Raw genomic sequence first — 25,263 nt, 5'->3', positions numbered from 1 at the left:
GGGGAGTTTTTGCCATCTCACCCCCCCGTTTCTCTTTTCAGCAAACCAGCACGGTCCCTCTTTTGTGATAGGGGAGAGTGGAAGGTGCTAGGGGAGCTCACTCCTCCTCGATATTTAAGGAGATAAAGTTGATTTCTTGCTATCTTTTTGTTTTTATTACTCCTCCAAAATGGTTGAAAACGTTTAACAGTCTAGCTGTGACATAAAGGGGGAAAGGTTTCATATGGAGTGTTGATAATGGCTGAAGAACTGTGCCTTAGCAGAACTATGTCTGCTCCAGTAGGTTAAATGTGACAATTACTCCTTATTTTCAAAACCAAAAGCAGAACTGGTTGGTTCAATGCTACACGAGGCTTAGGCATGCAAAAAGAATGAGAAACACTGTGTATGTGAACCCTGAGCTGGAAAGTTTACTGTGATCAAGAGTATTCTGCACTATGAAACCATACCTACCCTCCCAACCTCCAGGTCCTTTGATACAGGCTGCTTTCACCAAATTGCAATACTGGTGAGAAGAGCTGAGCTATGCTGGAGACCTATTTATCATCTGACATCTCTTGCCACCAGCACCCGAGCTGAACAATTACACTCTTAATAACAACTTCCAGGTAATAATTCAATATATAGAAACTGAGCATCCCAACCTGCACGTTGCTGTGATCTGCCTCTTGCGTGGTTCATATGATCACACAATCCCTCTGCTGACCCCGACGGAGGCAGGAATTCACTCTCTGACACAGCCTGCAAAAAAACATTCAGATGCTTCAGCTTTTCAACATGCCACAGATGGGAAGTATTGGTGGTGGTGCTTTAACAGAAACTCTCTGCTGCCTCCTTCCTGAGTGCTGGCCACTGCTGGCAATAGCATGACAGCACTCAGATATGAGCTGAAAATTACAGGTTTGGAAGATTGACTCCATTTCACCCGCAGATGTTCTATATTGTAACGATTGAAAAAGAGACTGTTGTGGTCGTCGTGTCAGTGCTCCTTGCTTTTACTTAGTTTGCATCTGCCTCTTGAGAAAGTTGGGCTTTGCAAGGTAGATGATGATGTGCCCGTGTTGTGACAGCATCTGCTGAGCAGCACAAAGGGCTCAGCTCTGGGAAACCACGAGGAAGATGAGCTTTGGTAGCCTGAGTGGAAAAGGATTTAATGGGGCTGAGAATGATTTCTACCATATGCTTTAGCAAGTGATAAGGATGGGCATGTGCCCACATCCCAGTGATTTCAGTGGAGACCGCTCACCTGTGTTAAGGGGCAGCTTTGCCCTTTGCTGCTGTTAGCTCCAGCTGAAAGGAGGTCAGGAGGCATTGGGTTAGTGCACGTTTTCATAGCCACAGTGGGGTTAGCTGTGGGAGTTCCCTGTTTATTAGCTGCGTATTAAATATGCATGACAGTAAAAAGAAAACACTGAACGTGAATATAAATCCCTCTTGTGCCAGACAGCCGTGCAGCTGAACGGTGGGCACTGAGACAGCATCTCCAGGCTGAGTCACATCCATGCTATGCATCGTGCTGCTTCCCACCAAGGGAATGGCTGCAAAGGTTGACTGGAAGAGCAGAAGGAGCTCCAGCCCCTCCAACAGCCCAGTGCCCAAATCCCTGCTGCTGGCAGCCTTGCTGTGGGCTCTGCCAATGGTCCCCGTGCTCCTGCATCCCCCCCCCAGGGCTGCACCCACCCCAGTGCTGCCATGCCTCCTGGTTGAAGGAGAGGCCTAAAATGGACACAGCTGAGGTCTGTTTTCTTGCTGTGCCTTCCCCTGGAAAGGCTTGTCAACAGGCTGCTGTGAGCTCCCAGCCTGTGACAAACTCACACTCAGTCCATCATTTCACAATCACTGTTACTCAGAGCCTCCACCAAGAGCACCCAGCTCTGTATGGCCAATCTGAGGTCATTCCTTTTGCATTTTAATTGACCACAGGAGCATTCCCCTTTGCTGTTACGATTACCATACAGAGAAGAGTGAATTAATCGCCACCACCCCACATGGAATTTATTGTTTTTTTTTTTTTTACATTATTGTACCTTTCTCTTTCACCTTTGCAGCCATCACCTCTGGTCACTCCTTCCCACCTTCAGCTCTCCACGAGCGTGCAGAGTTACAGCCGTGATGGAAAGCAGTCCTACGTGGAAACAGAAGGGAAGGGCGTATGGGCTCTGATTGGAAAAGCACACACACATGTGCACGGAGCAGGCAGGGAGGTGATAAACCCCACCTATCTGTGAGGAAGGAAGGAAGGACCACGTTAAGCACAAAAAAGAAAAATACAGACAGTGACCCAGTCGTCCCCCCCCCCCCCCCCCACCAAGCTTGGTCTCCACCAAGCCTGCAGCTATAGGAAGAGCTGCCTTCTGTCTGTGCCAGACATGTGCAGCACCTTCTGCCTCGCTATTTTTTTTTTATTTTGGAAAAATTAACAACAAAAAAAAATAATGATAATGAGAACCCTCTGTGGCTTTCTCAGCTCCGCTGCAAGGAATGGGATCCAGACAAACCGCTGGAGGGGAGGAAGGCTTTTGGATTCTGTGTTTTATTTTATTAGGTGTAAGTGAGTTATTTTGATTATGTTGGCAAGAAGTGGGAATAAAAAAGCCTTATGTAGCAGCAGTGCTGTCCCCTCTCAACCCACCTCCCCGTGCACACGTGCACTGCTCAGCACCCACTGCCATACAGCATGGCCAGCAATGGCCCAGGGTGGCAAACTGACAGCCATGCCTCTGCATCCTGCAGTGCTCTGCTTTGCTGGGAGGCAGAAATGCTTTAAATTGAGTGGACTGGGCTGGGGAAGGGTTGTTGTTGTTTTAAACTGAAGCACGGAGGTAGGGAAGGAGGAACAACAACACGTGCAAAGCCTCCAAGTTTTTCCCCCCCCCAGCTCTGGGCATTGCACTCAGGGGATTTCCCATGAATGAGTGGCATTCCTTTCAAGCTGCCACTGGAGCTCTCTGTGTGTGGTGACATCGTGGCTGAGCTGCACCGCAGTGACAATGATGGGCAGCATCTGCCAGGCGTGAGGCCCCAGGGAAATCAGTGCTCCTTCCTGACACCTCTCACCTGCCGGCGGGGGGAGACGGGCTCCATCCTCTGCCCCTGAGCTCTGTGTGTTCCTCACATCAGTCCTCCTGCTCATCAGATCTGCAAAATATTCAACGAGGTCACTGCCAGCTGGGACTTTACAACTACGGCCACACTGTGGCCAATGGGAGCTAAATGGAGACACCAGGCTTGGATGCTTCAGCTTAAAAACACGGGAAGAAATAAAAAGCTGTCTCTCCTTCAGCACTGTCAGTGCAAGGAGCAGATGCCTGAGATGTGAAGTACAATGCTGGGATCATTCAGAATATTTCACATTCTTTACGGCTGACATTGTACCCCCAGTGCAGGTCTCCCAGCGCGGCCAAAAGCAGGCAGCACGCTTTGCAAGTCTGATGCTGAGTGAACCCTTAAATGGGAAACACGAGAGGCAGATTCAAGGCCATTCAGAATTGCATTAAAGCATATCAGGGCTCCAGCTGCCTGTGTAGCAGCAGTGTCATCCTCCTGGGCACACTCCCTATGACACGGATGTCTGTGTGGTCCAGAATGGCAGCAGGCTCCTCCCCTACCAGAGAAATCAGGGAAATCTGAGACCTGCTGTCTTCATGCTGCCAGGAAGGACCCAGAGCATGCCACAGAGTTTAAGTCATTTACAACCTAATTTGTGCAAAGATCTCAGTGGCTGACCTGACTGCCTGCATGGGAGGGTGGTCCTGAGGGGTTGCTTGCATGCATACACATGTACATTCATGCATACATATATATACACATATAAACATAAGGAACAGTTGGAGTGAGCAGCAATTAAAATGAACATAAAAGCCAATCAGAGGCAAATACCTGTCTGCCAGCCCCTCCTTGCCAAGCTGGAGCTGGAACCGCTCAACGAGGGAAGGACAGGAGTGCTGCAGATCAGATGGGGTTTATTTTTCACTTCGGTTTTGCCTTCTTTTCTAACAGGGATTTAGAAGCACTTACTGCACGTGCGCTTAGGACAGCCCCTCATTCCCCCATCCCCTGTGGCTCTCAGCCTGCAGCACAGCTCCTGGGGAAAGGCACACAACTCTTTCCCCATAGCGAAGCCAATAACAGAGAGGAATTTGTCAGCATCTGCCTTGCTTGTTGGTGTCACAGGAGCAACCTGGATGGCTTTGACAGTGTGCATAGAGCCAAACATGCTGGCACAGCCTCTGTCCTCAGCACAGACCTGGGGAGGGGAGCACAACGAGGGATGAATAAACACTGTGTGCAGGGATGAATTCTTCCCGTGGAGCTCGCAGACGCGTAACTCAGCCTCGTTCCTGTTGGAATGAATGGCAGAACGTTGCTACAGGCAATCTTACATCGAGCAGGAGACCCGGAGCTCCCTGCAGAGCATGGAGAGGAAGGTCAGGCTTCCTCCCCCCCCTGACCTGCATCCTGCCTGAGGGGGTCTCGTGCTCCCAGCACAGCTGTGAGCTGCTGAATGTGCTGCTCCAGAGCAGGGCTGCACCCAGGGGACAAAGCAGCACCTGGTGCAGGAATGGAGATATGGAGATCTCTGCACGAAATGGAAATTTCTGAAGTGCGACTGAGCCTCCATCATCTTCTGGGATGCGACAGGAGAAAACAACACACAGCTTTTGCTTTGCGTGTCCCCCTGCAAAGTGTTCATCCTCACCCAGGGACAGCTTGGGTGCAGTGATGGGGAAGGGCCAGGCTCTCAGCTCCCCTTGCTGGATGTTGGGAAGGGCTGCAAGGGAAGAACACTGGGAGTTGGAATACCTTAGGCTTCACCCAAACCTGCCTGCCCACAGAGGGGGGTTTTACACATTAAGATGTTTGTGGCAGGCGGTCAGGCAGCACTTGGGCTTTTCACTCAGCCCTCCTAACAGTGATGAGCTTCCCAAGGATGATGGAAAACGATGGAACAGGGGACACCTGCAGTGTCTGGCTCTGCTGTAACACCTCCACAAGAGAGCAGAGGGAGGTCATCAGTTTAAGAGAAGAAAACCAACCTTTCCACTGACAGTGCTCACTCTGCATCTCCCAGCCCATCTGCCCTTGTGCTCATGCTGCAGGAGCAAGCAGCCAGCAAAACTTTTCCGTGCTGTCTGAAGGCCCTGGGGTTTGCCTGTCATTCTGCTCAAGTGCTGCTTGAGCTGAAACACGTTTATTAAGAAGGGATGCAAACTGCAGCAAGAGCCAAGCATTCAGCAGCTGTCGCAGCCAGCAGCAAGCTCCTTGGGGTGTGCAGCCCGTGGAACAAGCTACAGTGCACTGCTGCATTTTACTTTCCCTGAGCTGAAAGAGCAGTGATGGAAGTGCATTTATAGAACAAACCTTCCTGCCTTCAGACCCTAGACGAGGTCAAGTTCGAAGCAAACAGCTCTTCTTTCCCCATCTCTGCAGACAGAGCTCTAACCCACTGCCTCCAGAGCCTGGAGCTCAGCTCCCAGCAATGGCAGCAGCAGTGCCTCACCCTGCCCTCATCTGTCAGGACTGGGCTCAAAGGGCTCGCTTGCTGTATGACCTGTGGGGGCAAGGCACTTGACCTCCAGATGCAAGTCAGCCAATGGAGCTCAGCCAGCAGCAGAAAAAACCCCAAACAGCATCACGGAGCCCTTTAGAAAAGCAGATGTTGAGCTGGAGCAGTGTTTTCCAAGGAAGAAAAGTTACCAGCGCATGCAGGACGCAGCTCCCTCACTGCAGAGCACGGCGATGACATCAGCTCTCTGTGCAGCCACTTGTCCCCATCCCACGCTGGAAAAACAATTTTTTTTTGTCTTTCAGGTTCAATATCAGTTCAAGCATACGTGTTTTCAGCCACATTCAGCAACCTTTAAGCAGGCAATGGACAGAACCAGCAGTGAAGCTGGTCCAGCACCAAGCACAGCCTCCTGCCTGCTGTCAGCAAGAGGCATTTTTCTGCTGCAGACCAAGCCCAAAGGGTTTGTGTTCTCAATGATCCTCTGTGTGATGGAGATCTGCTACCTACACGCTGGTATTTTACCAGAACCACTTTAACCACCAGGCATTTCTTAAGAGTAAGCACTTCTGTGAATGAGATGCAGGAGATCACCGAGGGCTGCCTGCCTGGTGAGCAGTGTGGGAAGGGGTGGGCTGTCTTTCAGATCCACCTTGCAGCACACTGCGTGCCAAGCAGACCCAGCTGCTGGCTGAAGGAGGAGGCAGCAAGGTGATGGCTCTTCCTAGGAAATGAAAAGGGTGCAGGAAGAACAATGGAGCTGCTGGCTGACCCAGCCTGCAGTGAGTGTGATAACTCACCACGCGTGGACAGGACTCCTCTTGCTACTGCAAGGACTGATTTCCTTACTCCACCATCTGGCCTGAGTGCAATGAGAACCTGCTCTGGTTCTCAGAGCTGCTGCAGGAGGTGCTCGTTACACACCAGGGAGCAGCAAGTTCAGTGCTGTACTGCTGCAGAGCACGTAGGGGTGGTCTGCACCAGCAAAGCCACTTCTCAGCCACACAAGGGCCAGGCAGAGGGCCGGAAATACGGGCCATGTGTTTTTCAACTTACATTTTCAAATGATCCTGAAGGACGAGCAGCATCTCTCACCACAGCTTCACTGGGTCTCAGCTCAGCAGCGGTGCTGTGGGTCTTTCATTTCTGCACAGCCCTCCTGCCCATATATTTCAGCAGAAATTCAGACTGTGGCACCGTGCAAGGACTCACAGCAATGTGGGCCTTGACTAACGTATGGCACAGCAAGGACATCTGTCTGCAGGGGAAGGAGGGCACGAGGCCACCGCAGCAGAGATGCTGTGTGTGCTGGCAGCATCATCAGCTGAAGGAGAAGAATTTCTGCGCCAGGAAATGTCAGTGAGTTTGAACTAAGCTTCAACAGGAACATTTCACTGGAACAGGTTGCCCAAGGAGGTTGTGGATGCCCCATCCCTGCAGGCATTCAAGGCCAGGCTGGATGTGGCTCTGGGCAGCTTGGGCTGGTGGTGATTGGAGACCCTGCACATAGCAGGGGAATTGAAACTGGATGATCACTGTGGTCCTTTTCAACCCAGGCCATTCTATGATTCTAGGATTCTATGACTGAAGCAACAGCTCAGGTGAAAGAAAAGCAGGGTGCAACTCCACACAAAAACCAGAGGAGCTAAGGAGCTCAGAGCACTGCTTGCACCTTTGCTACAAAATGAGTGAGGAAGGGTCCTCACTGTGCCACAGAGCCCAGCTCCTCCCCTCCAGGACTTGTGATAAGGAGACATGTTGAGGTGCAGATATTTAAGAGCCCTTTGTTTCTATTGCCAGGGAGAGGTTCACACCTACAGCCAGAATTAGAAATCCAAAGGAAGAAATAAATCAGTAATAGGTGCACATTCACCCAGGCATTTTAAGAAGAGGCCCATCAGACAGAGCCCTGCTATGCCCTTACATCCAAGCATTTTGCTCACATGCCTCCGTGCCCTTTGCCATTCACCAGATTTTCACCACCTCCACTGATGAAGCTCCATGCTGCTCCAGCATCAGAAATATCATGGCCATCAATACTGTTTTTGCATTTGCTTTGAGCAGCTACAAGCACTGTTATTCATCTTCCTGCCTCACACACTGTGCCCGTAGGACCACCTGTGCTCTGGCTTTGCCCTCACACACTGCCCAGCCTGGGATGCATCCCAGCCCCTCTGCCCTGAGCTTTTTACTTCGTTTGAGGGAATCAAAGCTGAATGCCAGCTCTGTCTGTGCAGGTCAGGTGTTGGCTGGGGGCCCACGGCACCCATCAGTCAATGCTTACACTGAAACTGGTGCATGGTAATGCTGGAGGAGGGGGGGTTGTGGGAAGGGGGTGGGGAGGTGCAGATATACCTGGAAAATACCCTTCCAGATGGGATCTCAGAATGGGATGTCTCAAGCTCTGGGCAAAACTGTCCAAGTAGGGGGTGCCTGATTTCCATCAGCCTTTGTTTGGGGCCCCCAAGGACTGAAAGCAGAAAACAAAACACAGAGAAACAACACAAAAAGAAACAAAACAAGAAAGGCATCGGCGTCTCCAAATACAAAAAAAAAAAAAAAAAGGAAAAGAAGGGTGGGGAAAACCTCCTCAGCATTGACAGCAGCGCTTTTTGAACTTCATTGGTGGCACAGTCTCACATTTCCAAGGCTCTCAACACAGGCGTTGGCTCCAGGGGTGAAACCATCTGCATCTCTGTTTTGCTGGGACTGCTTTCATGCCGAGGGCCGGGAAAGGGATGGAAAAGGATTCCATGAGAACCGAGTCTGAAGCTCCCACCCTCTCTCCCTGCCCCACCTCTCGCCCAGAGGGAGGGAGGGGAGGGCGAATGGAGAACTCCAGCCCCACTCTGCTGCTTTCCAGTAGCAGCTGACAGTTGCACCATGCAGCCCCAACAGCCCACACTGAAGGGATACATGGGGACGTTCAGGATGGGAAGATCTAACCTAGTTATCAAGGAACACTTCCTACCAAAAGCAAACATGTCAGTGATGGAAAATTCAGTCTCTTTGTTGAAGATATGGAAGATCATGGAGGTGAATGACTACAGGACCCCAGCCAGGCAGGGAAAGCCCCCCAGAGCATCCCTGCATTTGGGGAGTGATGCCTGGATGCGTTGCGGTGGTGCTGGCCTTCATTTTAGAGATGAAGCAACACGTGCAGGGTGAAGAGAGGCAACAGACACAGGGCTCAGATCCCAGCAAGCAGTGGCATTCAGCTCCCAGCAGCTGCCACTGAGCAAAGCAGGCTCTTGTCTCCATCAAAGCAACATCTGCAGGGTCTGGAAGAGTCAGGGTGGGAGCTGCCTCACTGCTGGGGTAGAACTGGGAAGGGAGGCACAGGCGAGCACAGTAACACTGGGAAAAATCTGCATTTCATTGTACTGAGAACTATTCTCACACTCTTAGAGCCAGCAGCTCTGCTCCATAGGAGTGCTAATCATCCGAGAGTCACTGGGGGAACCACCAGTGCCTGCCTCTCCTCAGGGGAACATGCAGACAGCTTTTCATTCCTGCGTTCGGTTTCCTCTCTACCCTTCCCTTTCCATTCTGGCTGGCCATGCAGATCACCCAAGCCTCCCTCCTGCCACGGCTGCTGCACCCACTCTATGGGTGGAAAGCACTTAACTTTGCCCTGCACCTGCACCAGTCAGCACACAGTCTGCAGCCACATCAGCCGTGCTGACAGGACAGCATGCAGAGCTCTCAGCATTGCTAATGCAGCCAAACCCTCCGAGCACCACCCCACCCAAGCCCCGAGCACACCTTGCCCCTCTCAGGTCCTCCATGAAGCCTCCCTGCCCCACTGCTCACTCCATCCATCTCCATCCCCAAGCTCAGCCTCCCTGCACACCCCCAGACTCCCTTACCTCTCACTGCTGGCAGCCCCACTCTGCAACCTCACCACTCTCCATCTTCTATTTCCACACACCGCATCCCACAGACCTCTCCCCTGCAGCTGTCACACGCTGCTTTTCATTCCACGCGTCGTTCAGACACCCCTCTTTTCCCCAGGTTCCTATCAATCAGCCCTGCCATGCCTTTTTTACAAACCTTCCTGCCTATGCTCGCCCAGTCGCACTAATTAACGGCTCTCACTCACTTTTCCCCATGCTCCCCACCTGCAGCCTTGCACAAAGCCTTTGGCACAGCCCTGGCTGGAAGGGCCAGGTTGTCACTGTTCCTGGGATCCAAACAGTTGGACGCTGCCCTGCTGGAAGAATCCCTTCTGAAGGCTGGAGGATGGATGTGTGACATCAGCCAGGCTGCTCGGGGAAGCAGTGCAGTCACCATCCCTGGAGGCATTCGAGGGATGTGGCACTTGGGGACGTGGTGGGGACGGGTTGTTGGTTGGACGTGATGCTCCTGGAGGTCTTTTCCAGCCCTAATGATTGACTGTGTGATTTCGATGTATTTTTGCTGCCAGCCCTCCCAACACCTCTGCACTCCGACCAGCGCTGCTGGCTCTGTGGCCAACATGCCCCATTCCTGGCTGCTCAGAGCTCCACACTGAGGGATGCAGGGTCTCCAGGTTGCTGACCCCCTCCCCAGAGAGGAATTGACATTTGACAGAGACAAAAGCGGGGGTGAAAAGAAAGCAGCACGCGGCAACAGCACAGAACAAGAAAGGAGCTGGGCGAGATGCTCTGCGAGTGCCACCCCATCTCACTTTCCACCCGCAGCCCCCAGCATCTCGGTTTCGGTGCTGGGCTTTCCCCTTCCTCAGCCCACCCTGGGGAGGACTCCCAGCCCTCCAACACGCATTTTGTGCCGCAGAAACCCCCCTCCCTGCCCTCCCATGCTCCATCTGGTTACGGTTTGCACCATGACGCGTTTCCTCTGCGGTCTGTTTGCTTTTTTTAGCCAAACCCGAGAGAGGGAGCAAAACACCCTGTTTGCTTTGGGGATGTACCACCCTCCCCACACACACACACGTTTGTTATGGAAGCTCTGTGTGATGGGCTGGAGGAAGGTTGGCTCTTGTTTTTGTTATTTCTTCCCCCCCCCCGTGAAGTGAATAACCAGACTCCTGACGGCATCTGCTGTAGATTAGGAAAAGCTTTATGAAGCTGTTGATGTTGAAAAACATTGTCAGGTGATGATAAGGCAACGTGATTGGAGTGATTTGGGTGGGAGGGAGCACCTCGGTGCCCTCGTGCCCCCAGACAGCACTGAGCAGAGCCTGCTCCACACACACCACGTCCTGGTGATGCCATGTGTGCTCAGCCCTGCCTTACTTAGCAGGCACTGAAAATCAGAGCCTCCCAGCTCCTCACTAAGTTAGTAACACACATAGATCTTAAGGCTGAAGGGAGTCCTGGGGTCTGTTTCCCAGCCCACAGAGCTCGTGCCCCCTGTGAGCACAGCAGGAAGGGGACCTGAGCCCCCCAGCTCCCAGCCAAACACTGGGATTTGCTGTGTCCTGATGGCTGCAACAGCCAAACATTCCCACTCAGTTCACACTGCACGTCTCTGCTCTTACCCAGCCCGCTATTTCAGCAGGAACAACACAGATGCTGTTGGCCTTCATTAAATATGTTTACAGCTTAAGCAGTCATTTACTAGAAGCTCTCCTCCTCCAAGGCTTACCCCACCTACACCGGGCCCTTATCCTCCCCAGGCATAAACCCTTACAGCTCAGATTCCTCCAGGAGCCATTTCCACCAAGGCTGGGTGGGAGCTGCGCTCTGTGCAGGGATGCAGAAGCCCAGCAGCCGTCCCCAAGCCCACCCTGTGATTGGCTCCATCAGCTCCAGCAGGCATTTCGAACCTCCCTGGGTCATGGCCTCTTTGCCAAACGTGTGCATGTGCGCACACAGCCCATTAATCCTCTTTACTCCAGGTTTGATTTAATTTATCATTAGGTTTGGATGAGTAATTTTATCCCGCGACACAATTCAAGGTGATAGATGAGACCTCGAGCAGGTGATGGCTCTGCTTCCCCCCCTCCCTGCTTCCCCTCCTGAGAAAGCAGAGCCTGCAGGAGGAGATTCAGTGCTGCTCCACTGCCCAGAGCTGAAGAGCACAGCACCCAGCTGCCATGCATCATGCTGTATCCCAGCACCACGCAGGTGAGCACTGCAGGTGCTGAGGATATCATGTAGTCGTGCTGTCTCTAGAGAGTGCTCATTCAAACCAAATTAGCCAACCTGCCTGCCTTCCTCAACCTGAATGATATTCCAAGGAGAAAACATTGCCTCTGCAGCAAGACCCTTGGTACACTCAAATCCAAACATCGATAATGATGCATTCAGCTGTTCTGTTTTATTAAATTCCTTTAAGGACATGCCTTAGATTGTTGTGGTTTCCAAGAGGTTGCCCTGCTGCCATGCATCTTATAAACCCTGGTTGATTGCACACTCCAAAATGCAAGGACAGGTCTTTACACACATCCATGGATGCTCCTGTGTGCACTCTGGCACCCACTCATCCATGCAAAGAGGTGAGCACGTGCACACACCTGTGTGCTGCAAGTAATACAGATGTGCAGCATGCACCGACACACACCACAACCTGAGGTGCACGTTTTCCTTCATCTCAGCACACACATCCTTCCATTTGCTCTGTGGTTCTGTTGCAAAGCTCTGCACCCACAGACGCACACAAACCTGTCTCAAAGCCCAGCATGGCTCTCACCCAATTGAGAGCTGCTCCATTTTATGGCTGCAGGGACTGCTGTGCCCCACGGCATCCTCTGAAGCCAAACTTCCTTGGGGCAGTGTGGGTGTCCCCATTCCTTACCCTGCAGTGCCCCTCATGGCCACCTTGGGAAAGAATCACAAGCTGGAGTTGCACAAGCACTGCAGCACGGGATGGTGATGTGCCACTTTGGATTCCCAATTATCAGAACCAAATGCTTCCACGATCTGTGCAGAGCCAGCATGTTGTGAGGCCTTGCTGTGTTAATGGACACACATCAGAGGCTGCACAGCTGAGGAACAAAAGTGTAGAGAGACCCAGGGATGGCACCTGAAAGGTACCCGAGGAGCAGAGCATGCTGGAAGTCCCTGGGATCTGGACTTGAGGGACTGTATTGATATTACAATGCATAAAAAACGGAGGCATCAGAGAGATCTAAGCAGGGCAGACTGCTCCCAGAAAAGAGCAGGAGATTTATGGACTGGGGATTGCAGGTTAGGGACGCAGGAGGAGCATCCCACAGCAGTGCTGGCTGCAGGCAGAGCTGTGCTGGCTGCGGGGTTTGCACAGAGGAAGGGGTTAATGAGAACAGACGAGAGAACAGCACAAAGAAAATGAGAAGTGACATTCTGGCCAACGGAGCATCTCCAGGCAGAGGAAAGGCCCAGAGAACTCAGTGCTTCTATTTTCTGCCCTGCCTGAGGATGAGCTCCGCGCTGAAGCTTCGCCTTTCATCTCCTCCCCGCATTTGAACTGAGCTGTAATGCCACAGTGAGGGTTCATCTCAAAGCCTCCGAATGAACCCACACTTCTTGAGAGCTGCCCATCCGACAGCCCCGCATCATATGGATGGAGTGCTGTGGTTAAATCCCCAGAGGAAAGGCTGCCTTCTGCCTGCTGCTCTCCTGGGGAACTCCTCTTCCTGGCAATGCACAATGGAGCAAGAAAGCGTGTGGCACTGTAGGGCTTTTTGGTTTTCTGTTGGGAAGGAGCAAAACCCAAAGCCACAGCGCTGACCAGAGCCACCCCAGCTGCTGCAATGGACACTGGTGTGTATGAGTTTCAGGGAAGGCAGAATAAAGTCAGGACAGCTTGGAAAAGAAGCACAACATTTTCCCAGCATCCTTGAGAAAGGCAGCTGCCCCCCTTAAGGTGTGGGTACTTGGAATACAGTCCGTGCCATGAGGTTCAAACGAGAAATCAGAGTCAGTAGTAAGAAAATATGAGAAGAAACATATCTAGCAATAAAGACTCTTGTGAGCCAGAAGGATACACAACTAAGAAGTGCTTATAAGCCTTTAGACCACTTCAAGCAGTAAGAAAACTAACTGTGCACCTTCCTTTCTCCTTTGCCTGGAGGACAAGGGAGAGGCTCCTATTCAGAAAGCCCTTTCCAGAGGCAATCAGAGCACAGCCTCAGCAGACACCAGAATCTCCATGGGAGAAGTTCTGAGCGACTTATTGAAGGCCTGCTTAAGGGTAGAACAGCACAACATCGATAACCCAATGCTGCTAATTCAGCAAGACATCTTTAAGGGATGCAGTTTGCTGCTGAACAATGAACTATTTACAGTTCTCATTAAGCTCTATCAGCTTGAGAACTTCACCTCAGCCCTTTACAAAGTGGTGAATTTGATTCTTGCATACATACCCAAAATAAAAGCAAGAATAGCAAGGCTGTGTATCAGTTAGCTGACAGCACGGGGAGACTGGAGCTGAGCAAAAAGGAATCAAGCAGGTGCTGGGCCAGGGATGGCGAGGAGCATCCCAGAGGTGATGCTAACAGTGCATGTCAGGTACTGGTGCGAGTCAGGATGGATTTGTACCCTTTCTCATTCTCCCTCCATGGACACAACTGTCCAGCTGGAAAGAAAACAGCAGTGTGACTTTCACTTCCCTAACAGCAATGCCAGGGCCCAGGGAGAACAGATCTCCACCATTCTGCTGCTTGCCATGCAATCACAATGGCTCTCCTGGGAGTGCTTTTCATGCAGCCTTCACTCCTGTATGTCCAAGCCCCACATCCTTCTTATTCCAAAGGAAAGGACCCCCGGGTCCTTCTCTGCAGAGCTCCTCTCCAGCACCCAACCTGTACTGGTGCATGCAGTTATTCCCCCCCAGGTGCACAATTCTACCCTTGCTCTTGTTAAACCTCATCAGCTTCCACCCTGTCCCACTCTCCAACCTGTCCAGGTCTTGTTGAGCAGCATCACAGCTTCCAGGTGCATCCCTCCTTCTAAAGAGGAGATGGAAAAGGACGGACAACCAGAAGAACAGATTCTGGGGATGCAGGGTGTGAGCAGGTGGAATTTGGGAATGTCTTCTTCAGGTGGAGGCTTCCAGCCTGAATGCTCTGTAATTTAATTCTGTAAAGCATATTGTAAAGCAATGCATTAGAGGGTGGTGGGCTGATGGTTGGGGTTTTTTTTTTTTTTTTGGAAGGAAATATTGACACTGCCTGCTGACAGCTTCCCAGAGGGGTGCAGTGTCAAAGCACATTAGCCTATTGCAAATGAAAAAACAGATGCAAAGTCTGAGGTCTGGGAGCAGCAAAGCCCAAGCTTTGTGCATGCTAATTCAGCTTAAAGGAACGCTCTTGTGTTCTTTGCTTTTTTTTCCATCTCTTGGCTCTTTGTAGGAACAACTTAGAAATGAACACCTCATAGAGCCACAACCCAACAATGGAAACTGTACAGAGAGCCCAGGGACAGAACAGAGGCACCTGAAGGCAGTAAGGCAGCACCAGGTCCTGCCCAGTACTGCAGCACCCACCTGAGCTCAGACACCACGTGCATCACGTTGGGGAAAAGAGCAACAAGGCAGCTCCTCCTGCCCACCTGCATGGCTACAGAAAGCATTTTTCCGCCCAGCACCACAAGTCTGGATGGATCCAGCATTGCCTCTACCTCGGGTTTAGCTCTGAAATGGAACTCGAGGAGTAAAACGGCAGGACAGGCAGCTCCAATCTTGGAAGTTCATCTCAGAAGGAGACATAAGGGCAGACAGGATGCCCCAGAGAGCTCCAGCTCTGGCTCTGCTGCTCACATACAGAGGTGGGCAGAGCTGACAAGGCTCCAGGCAGAGCCCAGCCAGCTGCAGCACAGCCAACCTGCCCTTCCATCTGCTAGGACAGGCTGACAGCAGCCCTAGGAGCCTTCCCCCCATTGCTGGATAATGCACTGCAGGTGACACAGTGCAGCAAAAAAAACCCCAAAAGGAGCATCCCAAGCAGCCCTCCATCCCCACTATACCCACACTCTACGCAGTGCAGGACCGCTTTCCATGATGGTGCTGACAAGGAAGGAAGGCATGGAAGCCCCTCACCAGGGCCTGCTGCTGCCTGGCTGTGCCTCCCCTCTGCTCCCGCCCGTCCTCACGGTGATGGATGGCTATTGGTTCTGGCTTCAACCCGACACAGAAATCTGTCACCTCATGCCAGGGAGACGTGACAGCAAATCCATCAACACGGAGCCAGCAGGCGCTGGCAGATCGCTTTCAAGGCCACCGGGGGCTGGAACCTTCCTCTCCCCCCCCTCCTTTACACAAGTCTCAGTAAATCACCATCTGAACAAACCCATTTGGCCCTTACAGCACAAACTCCAACAGCTCTGAATTTGTGTATTACCGTCTTGCTTTTGCAAATGAAGTTTATTTTTTGCACGACTGAGCCGCTATCAGAGCTTCGCACGTGGCCCTTTTTGTTCCTACCGAAGCCTGGGTGCAAACTCCAGCAGCACATCACACACACACAAACTACAAATGCTTTTCCTTCTGCTCCAAACGCACTGAGACACGATGACTGCCCGCGTGCCAATGCTGCTTCGAGCTCTCCAAGCTCCCCATGCTGGGGGGTCTGAAGCTGCTTAGCATTCCCCCTTCCTGAGGGCAGCCAGGGGCATCAGCATAATGAAGAGCAGCTTCTGCTCTTGCTCTGCCTCCTTGCAAAGGCACGAGGGGACACGCTGGTTGATTAAGAACTGCTTCTGACAAGCACATTTCTGCCCAGGATGCAGAAAGGAGGAGGGTTGTGCTGGCCATGCCCCATTGCCCCACATCCCCACCACACCACCTAATCCAGCACTGCTGCACAAACGCTGCTCAGGGATGGGACACCCCACAGGACACCCCAGGCACGGGGTGATGAATGGGTTTGCAGATGCCATGATCCAGCCAGAGGGCTGCTGGCCCAAAGAACAGCACCTTCTGCTACCTCCTGGGCTGGGGCAGCCCAGCCCCAGCACTGCTAACCAACTGCCTCAGAGATTTAATATTTTAAAAGCTGACCCCCTCATTGATTGTATTCAGCCTTTAAAATCTTTAATTTACTTATTTATTTGGGTTTTCAGCCTCGCTTGCATTTGCAGCTAATTAAAAAGCTCATTAGTCTGCACCCCGAGCCGATTCCCCTGGATCTTTATGTACTGCACACCATTCCTCCTGCAAGTCCGAGCCCCGGCTGTGCCTGCTTGCCTCGCTTCCTACCTCCCCAGCTTTATGAGGTGTTCCATATTTTGAATGCTATTCCTCCTTCCCCGATCATTTTGTTGGTTTTTTTTTTAAGTTACCAATTGCAGCAGCCTTCAGGAAACCCAGCCAGCCGTGCTGGCCATACACAGGAACTGAGTCTCATATTCACTCACAGACCCAAGACATCGCCGTGCCAACCCGTGCCAGCTCCTTGTGTTTGCATTCCACGAGGTTACAACCAAAACCACTGCTGGTTTGGCTTCTGCAGCCGTGCCTACAGAAACACGGGAGGATTTCAGACTCTGCAGCCTCCCCGCTTCCCCACATCCACACCCCCCTGTCTGAAATCACCACCTCCTCCCCTACTCCTCACCCTGCAGCCTCTCTTTGTGCCTACGAACCCATTTTGGTGCCAGGCAGCAAATTCCCAGCATCTGTCTGCCAGGGTCCCACACACACATCCCCCCCTCAATGCACTGCAGTGCTGCGTCAGCAGCAGGTTATGCACTGCTGCAGGCATCACTAAGCCTGCCAAAGGCCAAAAGGGCTGCGGGTCCCCCCCCCCCATACTCCTTTCCTTCTTTTCTTTCCTTGCTGGAACCGAGCTGTTCATCAGCCTGGCCTCGCACGGCTCTTCCTGGCGGTCACGGGCCCTGGCCATCAGCCAAGGTCTATCCCAGGGGATGTTGGGAACGCTTTGAAAATTAAATCTCCCCAGCAGTCACGAGGCTGCAAATGCCACGAGGTTGCCTGACCTCGGGTGGAACGCGGCTGGAGAAATGCAGAAGCGACGGCAGACGTTGGCTTGGGGCTGCCCTTGGGTAAATTCCTGGGGAGAGCAGCGCTGCGGGGAGCTGGGCTGTGGGGAGATGGGCTGCAAGCTGCATTTCAGGATCCCGTACCTGGGAGACACTTTGCTTCAGGATTGTTTCTGAGCTGACAGCCCCAGCAGCTGCAGCCAGCGGGGAAAGCAAAGAGCGCAGCCCCAGAGGCAGCAGGCAGCTGAGGTGCCTTTGTGCACTTTGTGATGGATACCCTGCAGGTCTCCAAAGTCTGCACTGGAGATGCTCCAGCTAATGCAACCTCTTCAGCTTGCCCCTCCCTGCTGGGAGCCAAGCAGGAGGTTCAGGAGGGACCGATGGATGCAGGATGGACAGGAGATGCTTTGCGGTCCATCTGCCCTCTCCAGTTCAGAGCTCGCAGGGCTGAACGAGGCAAGCACACGTCTCACAGTGCTCTGCTGCAAAGCCTCCTGCAGCCCCAGGCCCTGCAGCCCGTGGACTATTTTGGTCTTGGGCTGGAGGCCTGGATGCTTCCGAGCATCACAATTGTGCAGCATTTCTCCTACCCTCCCTCCCTTTTCAGTCCCCCCACAGCAGACCCAGATGGAACTCCCAGCCGGGGTGATTTGTAATTAGGACTCGATGGCTATTATCCCCTGACAGCTGAGAGTGGTATCCAGGCAGCCAGGCGGCCGCAGAAGGAATGTGGGGGGTTTGGGGAAGGAGGGATGATGCGAGTGCTTTTCAACCGTGCCATATTGCTCCAGCCTCAGTGACAGCATCCCACCTGCCAGGCCCGACTCCAAGGGCAGCGTCAGTGCAAAAGGGCAGAGCTGGGGAGCAGACTGGTGGGCACAGAGCTCCCACCCAGCTAGGGCAGCCAGGACAGGACAGGCTGCTGGAGCACGAGGTGCCAGCTCTGATTTCAGAGCTCATCCCCTGGCCGGCGCCAGCTGGGCTTCGTGTTGGAATTCCTCTGGGTGACGCACAGCCTGAGATGGAGCAGGTGCCTGGATTTGCTGCACGCGCTGCTAGGCTTCCCAAAACAGGGCCTTCCTGCTTTAAAAAGCAATGATTGGATCAAGGGGTCCATCCACGTGTCTGCTGCAGCCCCTGCTCAGATTCTTCCCTGCCTGCTGCCACCAGAGCTGTGCTCCATGCTGCTGGCAGGCAGTTAGGGTTAGGGGTCTGGCTGCCCCAGGTCCAGGCAGCTCCCACCAACCCAACCCTGGGAGTTTCCCTCAAGATGGGAAGATCAGTTTGACTTTCATAGCAAGCCAGCAATGCCCTGAGATGCTCCAGCCTTGCCCTCTGAGACTGCGCTCCTTCGCAGCACATCAGGCTTTGAAACAAGCACTAAATCTGTTAGACAAGCTGCAAGAAAAAGGTAAAACCCAACGCAAGCCATCTCACAGGCAGCCTTCACCATCCAAGGACTCAGGAAAACAGCAGAACATTAACAGGGGCCAACGAGGGACACGAGTGCACCCCAGAAAACAGGTTGCATCCAGAAACCATCCCCACACTGTGCCCTGCACACCCCACGCAGCACCAATTCCCCTTTTTCCAATGCAGCCTGCACTGCTGCTGGCTCAACACAACACAACGTCAGATTTATTCCAGCTTGGAGACCTTTGGGCGGCCTCCCCTGCAGATCACACACTGCAGCCTCAGCACAGAGGTTGGGGAGGGGAACGGAGGTTCTGTGCCCTCCTACACCGAGCAGTGCCAAGGCTGGAGGAAGTGAGTCAGGCTGGGGTGGGGGCTGTGGAGCTGGAGGACCCCCCCCCCCCGAACAGCGGCTGGGCTCTGCTTAGGGATCAGTTCCTGTTTGTGTCCCAACTGAATCATTCCCAGCAGCTGTCGCCGTGCCTGCTGCACTCCTCATGTGCTTTCTATTAGCTGAAAAAACAAGCTGGGCTGCTCCCCAGTGCGTGGGGCTTGCTTGGAGGGGGGGGGGGAGCTGGGACAGCTGCTGTGCTGCTCCCCTTGCACCAGGCACTGCCAGCCCCAGGTCACTGTGCAGAGCACAGCCCTGCCTGCTGCCCCAAACACATCTCCTGTGGCTGGATGACAGCCCATAATGTGCTGGGAGAAAAGGGGCTGCGGGTGTGCAAAGCGTGGCCATGGACTGAAAGGGCACAAAGAAAACGGTTCAGGCTTCGGTCCCCTCCAGCGTGGGTCACTTCCCTATGGGAAAAATGCTACGGCTGTGCTTTCCATCCTCAGCCAAAAATAATCAGCGAGCTGCAGGGGGCAGAGGGCCTGGGGGGGGAGGGATTTCTCTTCTCAGGCTGCAGCTCATAATGAGAAATGCATTCCTTCCCTCCCCACCTCTTCCCAAAGCCGGCTCCAGGAGACACGCAGTGTGGAGCCCAGCCCAGCACTGCTCTGCTTCTCCTACAGACAGACAGTCTGCAAGCTAAAATAGGATGCTGGTGCCTTCATCCCATTGCTGCTCTCATTCCGGCCCCGTCGCACATGGTAAATGAAAGACCCACAGGTATGGAGACGGAGGGAAGGGATGCTGTGCCACCAGCAAGGTGGGACCTGGACCCTCCTGACACCACAGAGTGCCAAACAAAATGCAAGCCCGTGTTACGGAGCAGCTGATGCATGCAGGTAGCAGCACATCACAGCTTCCAGCTTCTCCTCTGCAGGAGGCACTGCTGGGCTGCTCCAGCACGGCACCACTGCTTTCCCTGCAGTCCCACTGTGTTTCCAACCATCACACCTCCCAGCCAGCAGCTCGGCCTCTCTCCAGAGGATGCTCAGCTCAGAAGAAAACGCAGGTCAGAATAACCTTTCGCCCTAAGCTCCTCAGCATCTCCCCGTCCATGTCATTAGCTGCAGGGCTGCAGGATGCCAGGCTAACTGCCGTGCCTTTCAGGCAGCGGCGGTGCCAGGGATCGAACTGCTGTCCCTGGGGAGCAGCAGCAGAGCAGCACAGCCCTTCCTTAGCAGCAGAATTTCTCCATTTCCTTGGCTTCAAACCGTGCCTCTGTTCTACCCGCTCTCTGCTGCGGCTCCAGCCGTGACTTCTAGGGAAGCCCAGCTGCCTCAGCAGGTCCGGGCTCGTTAATGAGCAATTAGCTCCTAGCCTAATTGGGCAGCAGAATGGCTAATGAGCCCAGCCACGGTTGTCTGTGCCCTCATTATCCTGCGCTCAGCCAGTGGTAATACTGAGCTTCTGTCCCATTTCCGTCATGCCACGATCAGAGCAGTGCCTGGAAGCTCAGACGTGCCGGCGTTCGTTGCTCTGGGTGTCTTTGCTGCTTCCTGCTGCAGTCCTGGAGCAGCTCCTCACCACCCCCCGGCCCTTTGCTCCTCCACCCAGCAGGTCCTGCAGCTCTTTTGGTGTTACTTCTATTTGCAATAAACAGACGTTAAGCATTTGCATCTATGTAAGTACAGGTGGACACGTGCACGCACACCGCTGACACTGAATTCCTGCCTAAGGAACACGTGTGCACAATCACAGTGCAATGCACAACACCAACGTGCCCCGCTCCAGCACATGCCAGCAAGGAGGGCCACCACCTTCCCAAGCTGCCAGGTTTTGGATGATCCAACTCTCATCACCACGCTGCCAAACGCTCCATCACACCGCCTGCTGCTGCACTGAGCTGCTCTCCTTCTGGGATTGATGATTCCATCTTCCTGCTGCTCTCGATAAGGCTTTCCAATGGCTGCTGATGGTTTGAAACGTGGCCCTTCCTGCCTCCAGGGTACCTTCTTAGATTAAATTATCTCAACACATCACACCCACTTTTTTAGTCGCTTCGCTGCCTTCCTGTTAAGAACCAAAATGAGTTTTCAACTGCTCTTTTGCCCTCGGAAGACTCGTGTGACCTTGCTTTGCCCCACCTAGCGGCTCTCCTTTTAGGTGCTCCATGGAATCAGTCTGTACGAGGGCTCCCATCGCCTCCAAGACTGCAAGACTGTCACACCTCCACGTGAAATTTACTTTCAGCCAACCCCGCCTTTTGGAACATCCTCACATCTTTCTTTGCCAGTGGGAAAAGAGAAGCGTAGCGATGTGCACAGCACTGATAGCAGCCCAAGGTTCCACCAGGCACTCAGCAAGCACAGCACAGTGCGTGCCTCCAAGTTTCTCCTCTTATTGTGGGCTCCCCTTTCTTCGAAAGCTTTTGTGCAGCCCTTTTGTCCCTCCTGGCTCCCCAGCTCCTCTAGTTTATATTTTATTTATCGCATCCCAGTGCTCACAAGTGAGCTCCTTCCCCAGTGGCTGCTAATTGGAATGGGTGCCTTTCCAGAGCTCGTGTACACGTGGATGCAGACAGAACACAGACATTGCAATTCACAGCAAGCACTCAGCATCCACACAGACTGCCCAAAGACGCCACCCCAATGGATGCATTTTACCCCACGAGTCCAGGTGTCAGCAAGCAGAATTAACATCACGTTTAACCTAGCAAACTCAGTCTCTAAGCAGAATTAACAGCAGCCATCTCTCATCCCCTGCAGAAGGTGAGGACAGGCTGCCCAGCCCCACGCAGCATCACAGGAGAGGCAACTCAAAGCAGGCCCTGCTAAGGACACATGAATTTCCTCCCCCCATTCCAACACTGACTGCAAAGGTTGGCGCTCAGCTCCCCAGGAAAAGCTCCAAGCAGTTGCAGCAGCACTCCCAGCCCTGGGGACACAGCCTGCAGAGAACCCAGCACCAAACACCAGCAAAATGAGCACCAAGCAGGGCAACCAACTGGGACAAAAAAGCTTAGATTCACTGCTTAGATTCAACATCAAGACCGGACCCAATGCACATTCTGCTGGCAGGTTTGCACGCACAAGTGGCACCGTGCACCAATTCAGCACACACATACCTACACTCACTGCATTCACAGACACCACAGGTGCTGGTGGTTCCCTCTGCATCACCCACATCTGCTCCATGCTCCAGCACAGTGCTCTCTGCAGCACTGCCAAAACACAGCTGGTATTCCCAGCACTGACAAGCCTCTGCTCCAACCCCCAAGAGTATGCCACCGATAATTAGAGATATTGTAAAACACAGCTAATTACAACCCTCATTAATTTACTTTAAACCGTTCTTTCTGACCGACTGCTGGGAGACCCCCAGCTCCTCCTGAAAACAGCCCATGGGTGGAGAGGGCTGCAGTCCTTTCCTGAGCATCTGCTGCCATCAGGTGGAGAACATCACCCTGACACCCACGGCTGGGTAACAGGAACCAGGATTTAGGGCAAGTCAGCCTCTTTCCCTCTGTTTTATCCACAGGGAGAGCAGAATGTGGCTGGGATGCGTGGCAGAACCAAACAGAACCTGCATGGATTGGGGAAACCACTGACCCAAGCCCTGTGCACGTCAGGGGGCTCCTAGGGATGCTTGGGGCCACGGAATGCTCCTCTCTCCAGTGGGCTCTGTACAAAGAGGTCACCCAAAACCAAACCCAAGAGCCCGAGCTGTGCCCACCCCACACTGCAGCCTCACACCATTTTCCCCTTCTTCTATTTCTCGTTCCAGCAGAGGCACCAGCTTGCAAAACAAACGTGGCCCTATTACCCCAGAACAACACGTTTGCAATAAGCATATAAAAGACCATTTCTTGATGGGGATGAATTGACTGGGAGCATTAACTTGTAGCCACTTCTGACAGGCAGCCCGAGGCAGGGAACCAACATTTACATTTAGATGAAGGTGTTCCCAACAGCTCCTGCCTCCAGGTTTGTCTCCAGAAGGAACGAATGAAACCAGGAGCTCTGCTGTAAGCAGCACAGAAGGACAACAAAGGAAAACAGCCCTGTGAGCATCACTGCGAGCTCTGGAGTCACAGCAGCTGCAGCAAAGCATCGCCCAGCAGCGACACAAAAGCACCCAGCACCAACTGCTCGATGCCCCATTGGGTACAGCAGGGTTTGATGTGCAGGCTGAGAATGGTTGGCAATGCACGGACTCAGTGCTGCTGCAGAGCACCAACATCCCCCACCAGTGACCAACAGCAGGCAGCAGTGCTGGCATTGAGAGGCTCCTTCACGCCAGCACTATGCAATGCTTACATGAATAAAAGCAATAGATGCAAGAATAACCAATGCAGTTATGCTTTACTGTCAGAAAGGAACACATATCCTGCCATCGGCCAGCTTCAGCCCAGTTTCCACTTGGAAACCGAACCACCAAACAGGGAAGAAAAGGAATTATTTCCACCTGGGTAATCAATACCACCTGCAATAGAACTCAGAGCAGGGCAGGTCTCAATGCAGCAGCTTGATGGATGGATGGAGGAGGGCAGAAAAAGGCAAATATCACAAAGCTGCGGCTGCACAATCTGATGGCAAGCATTCAGTAGCACCAGGCCACGAGCATTTGACTCCCTGACCTCTACTTGCCTGCACTCTGCCATGAAGTTTCATTCAATCGATCTGCAGTGGCAGACCTGCATCTCACACACCGGATTCGTGCCCCCCCCCCCATTGCACACCTGTTGGCGCTGCACGAACGGGGCTGTCCGTGGGGGTCCATCGCAGCACTGAAGGACACTGGGGGACGCTGCCCGGTGCCGCATTCCCCTCTACAAGCATGCAACACGCCGAGGTTTCCTCCCAGCCCGGCGGTCCGCATGGCAGCTGGGCACGGCTCCGGCCGGCCGCGCACTCTAGAACGTTCCAGGACCTCCGCAGAGCGGCCGCCAGGTGGCGCTCGCGAGCGCTTCCGCGCGCTGATTCCCATCCGTGCCGCCAGGTGGCGCTCGTGAGAGCACAACGCCTGGTAGTTCCCGCCCGTGCCGCCAGGTGGCGCTGCGAGTGCACAACGTTCGGTAATTCCTGCCCCCGCCGCCAGGTGACGCTGCTGAGAGCACAACGTCTGGTAATTCCTGCCCCTGCCGCCAGGTGGCGCTGCTGAGCGGCTCGCTCCCGCTGCTGCTTCCCGGCTGCTCCTCCCAACGCAACGCCCCGCAGCATTCACTTCACTGGCACAAAGTAACGCCTCTTAGAAAGCAAGAGGCACAAAAATACTCCGTTCCTTGTGTATATATTGCGTACCATTAACCCAACGTGAAGGCTACGCGTCCTCGTGACTCATCAGGCCCGGCTTTCCGTTCTGTATCTTCCAACACCTTTGTTTCACATGCAAAATGAAAGGGAGGTGACAGCATGCAGCCTTCTCCACTCCGTGAATGAGAGCAGAACCGAAGGACCATCCTGGTTTTCTGCTCTTTACCACCTGGTGCAGCTTCTTTACCACCTGGAGAGCTTCTTGCACACCCTTTCCTTTACCCCCCTGTGCTCACAATGCATTCACACTGCAGACAGAAACTCGCTGAGCTCACACCAGCCCAGCATCCCTCCTACATCCATTCCTTCCAATCTGCCTTCCCAACTCACGGCTGCAGGGCACACAGCAGCCCAGGGCAGGCACTGAGCTGCAGAGCTGGACGTGGTGCTGCTGTCTGTGCTGTGTGTTAGAAACAAAATCATCTCCGAGGAGGAAGAAGTCAAGCAAAGAAAAGAGGTGAGATGAGCTTTGAAACAGCAAGAACGGCCATCCCGCATTTCTCTGGATGGAAACAGTCTTCTCCTACCCACAGCAATCAACAGACACATCTGCTTGCAGGCAGAACCTGGCTGCTGTAGTGTAGCTTGGTTTTATTTATGTCCACAAATATTTCAAAAAAATTACAAAATACTCAAATGGAGAGAACACAGAAGTCACGATTTCTGGGTTTCTACTCTGTTTACACTGTGTTATCCCATGGCAAACTACTCATATATACATTAAGCTTCAAGATATATATAAATGTAGCAGTCAGAATGTACACTCTGCTGTAACGGTGCAGTGAAACAAGCTCAACCATGACGACACAGAACAAGAGAGACTTCTCAAAAACA

General features: G+C 53.1%; 1 protein-coding gene across 3 annotated transcripts in view; it reads right to left on the bottom strand.

The window, feature by feature from the left end:
• Positions 1-24,892, bottom strand: part of SAMD11 (sterile alpha motif domain containing 11) — a 118,795-nt gene extending 93,903 nt beyond the window's left edge. For all 3 annotated transcript variants that reach the window (XM_090123050.1, XM_090123049.1, XM_090123051.1), the window contains exons 1-4: positions 23,856-24,892; positions 3,058-3,138; positions 2,028-2,125; positions 645-741 (exon numbers count right to left, since the gene is read on the bottom strand). The gene's annotated coding sequence lies outside the window, so the exon portion shown is untranslated. The remainder of the gene's footprint in view (positions 1-644; positions 742-2,027; positions 2,126-3,057; positions 3,139-23,855) is intronic.
• Between the last annotated feature and the right edge of the window lie 371 nt (positions 24,893-25,263).

This window comes from Phasianus colchicus, chromosome 22, assembly GCF_987193195.1.
Source record: "Phasianus colchicus chromosome 22, bPhaCol1.hap1.1, whole genome shotgun sequence".
NCBI lineage: Eukaryota > Metazoa > Chordata > Aves > Galliformes > Phasianidae > Phasianus > Phasianus colchicus.
This window is presented reverse-complemented; position numbering and strand designations above follow the sequence as displayed.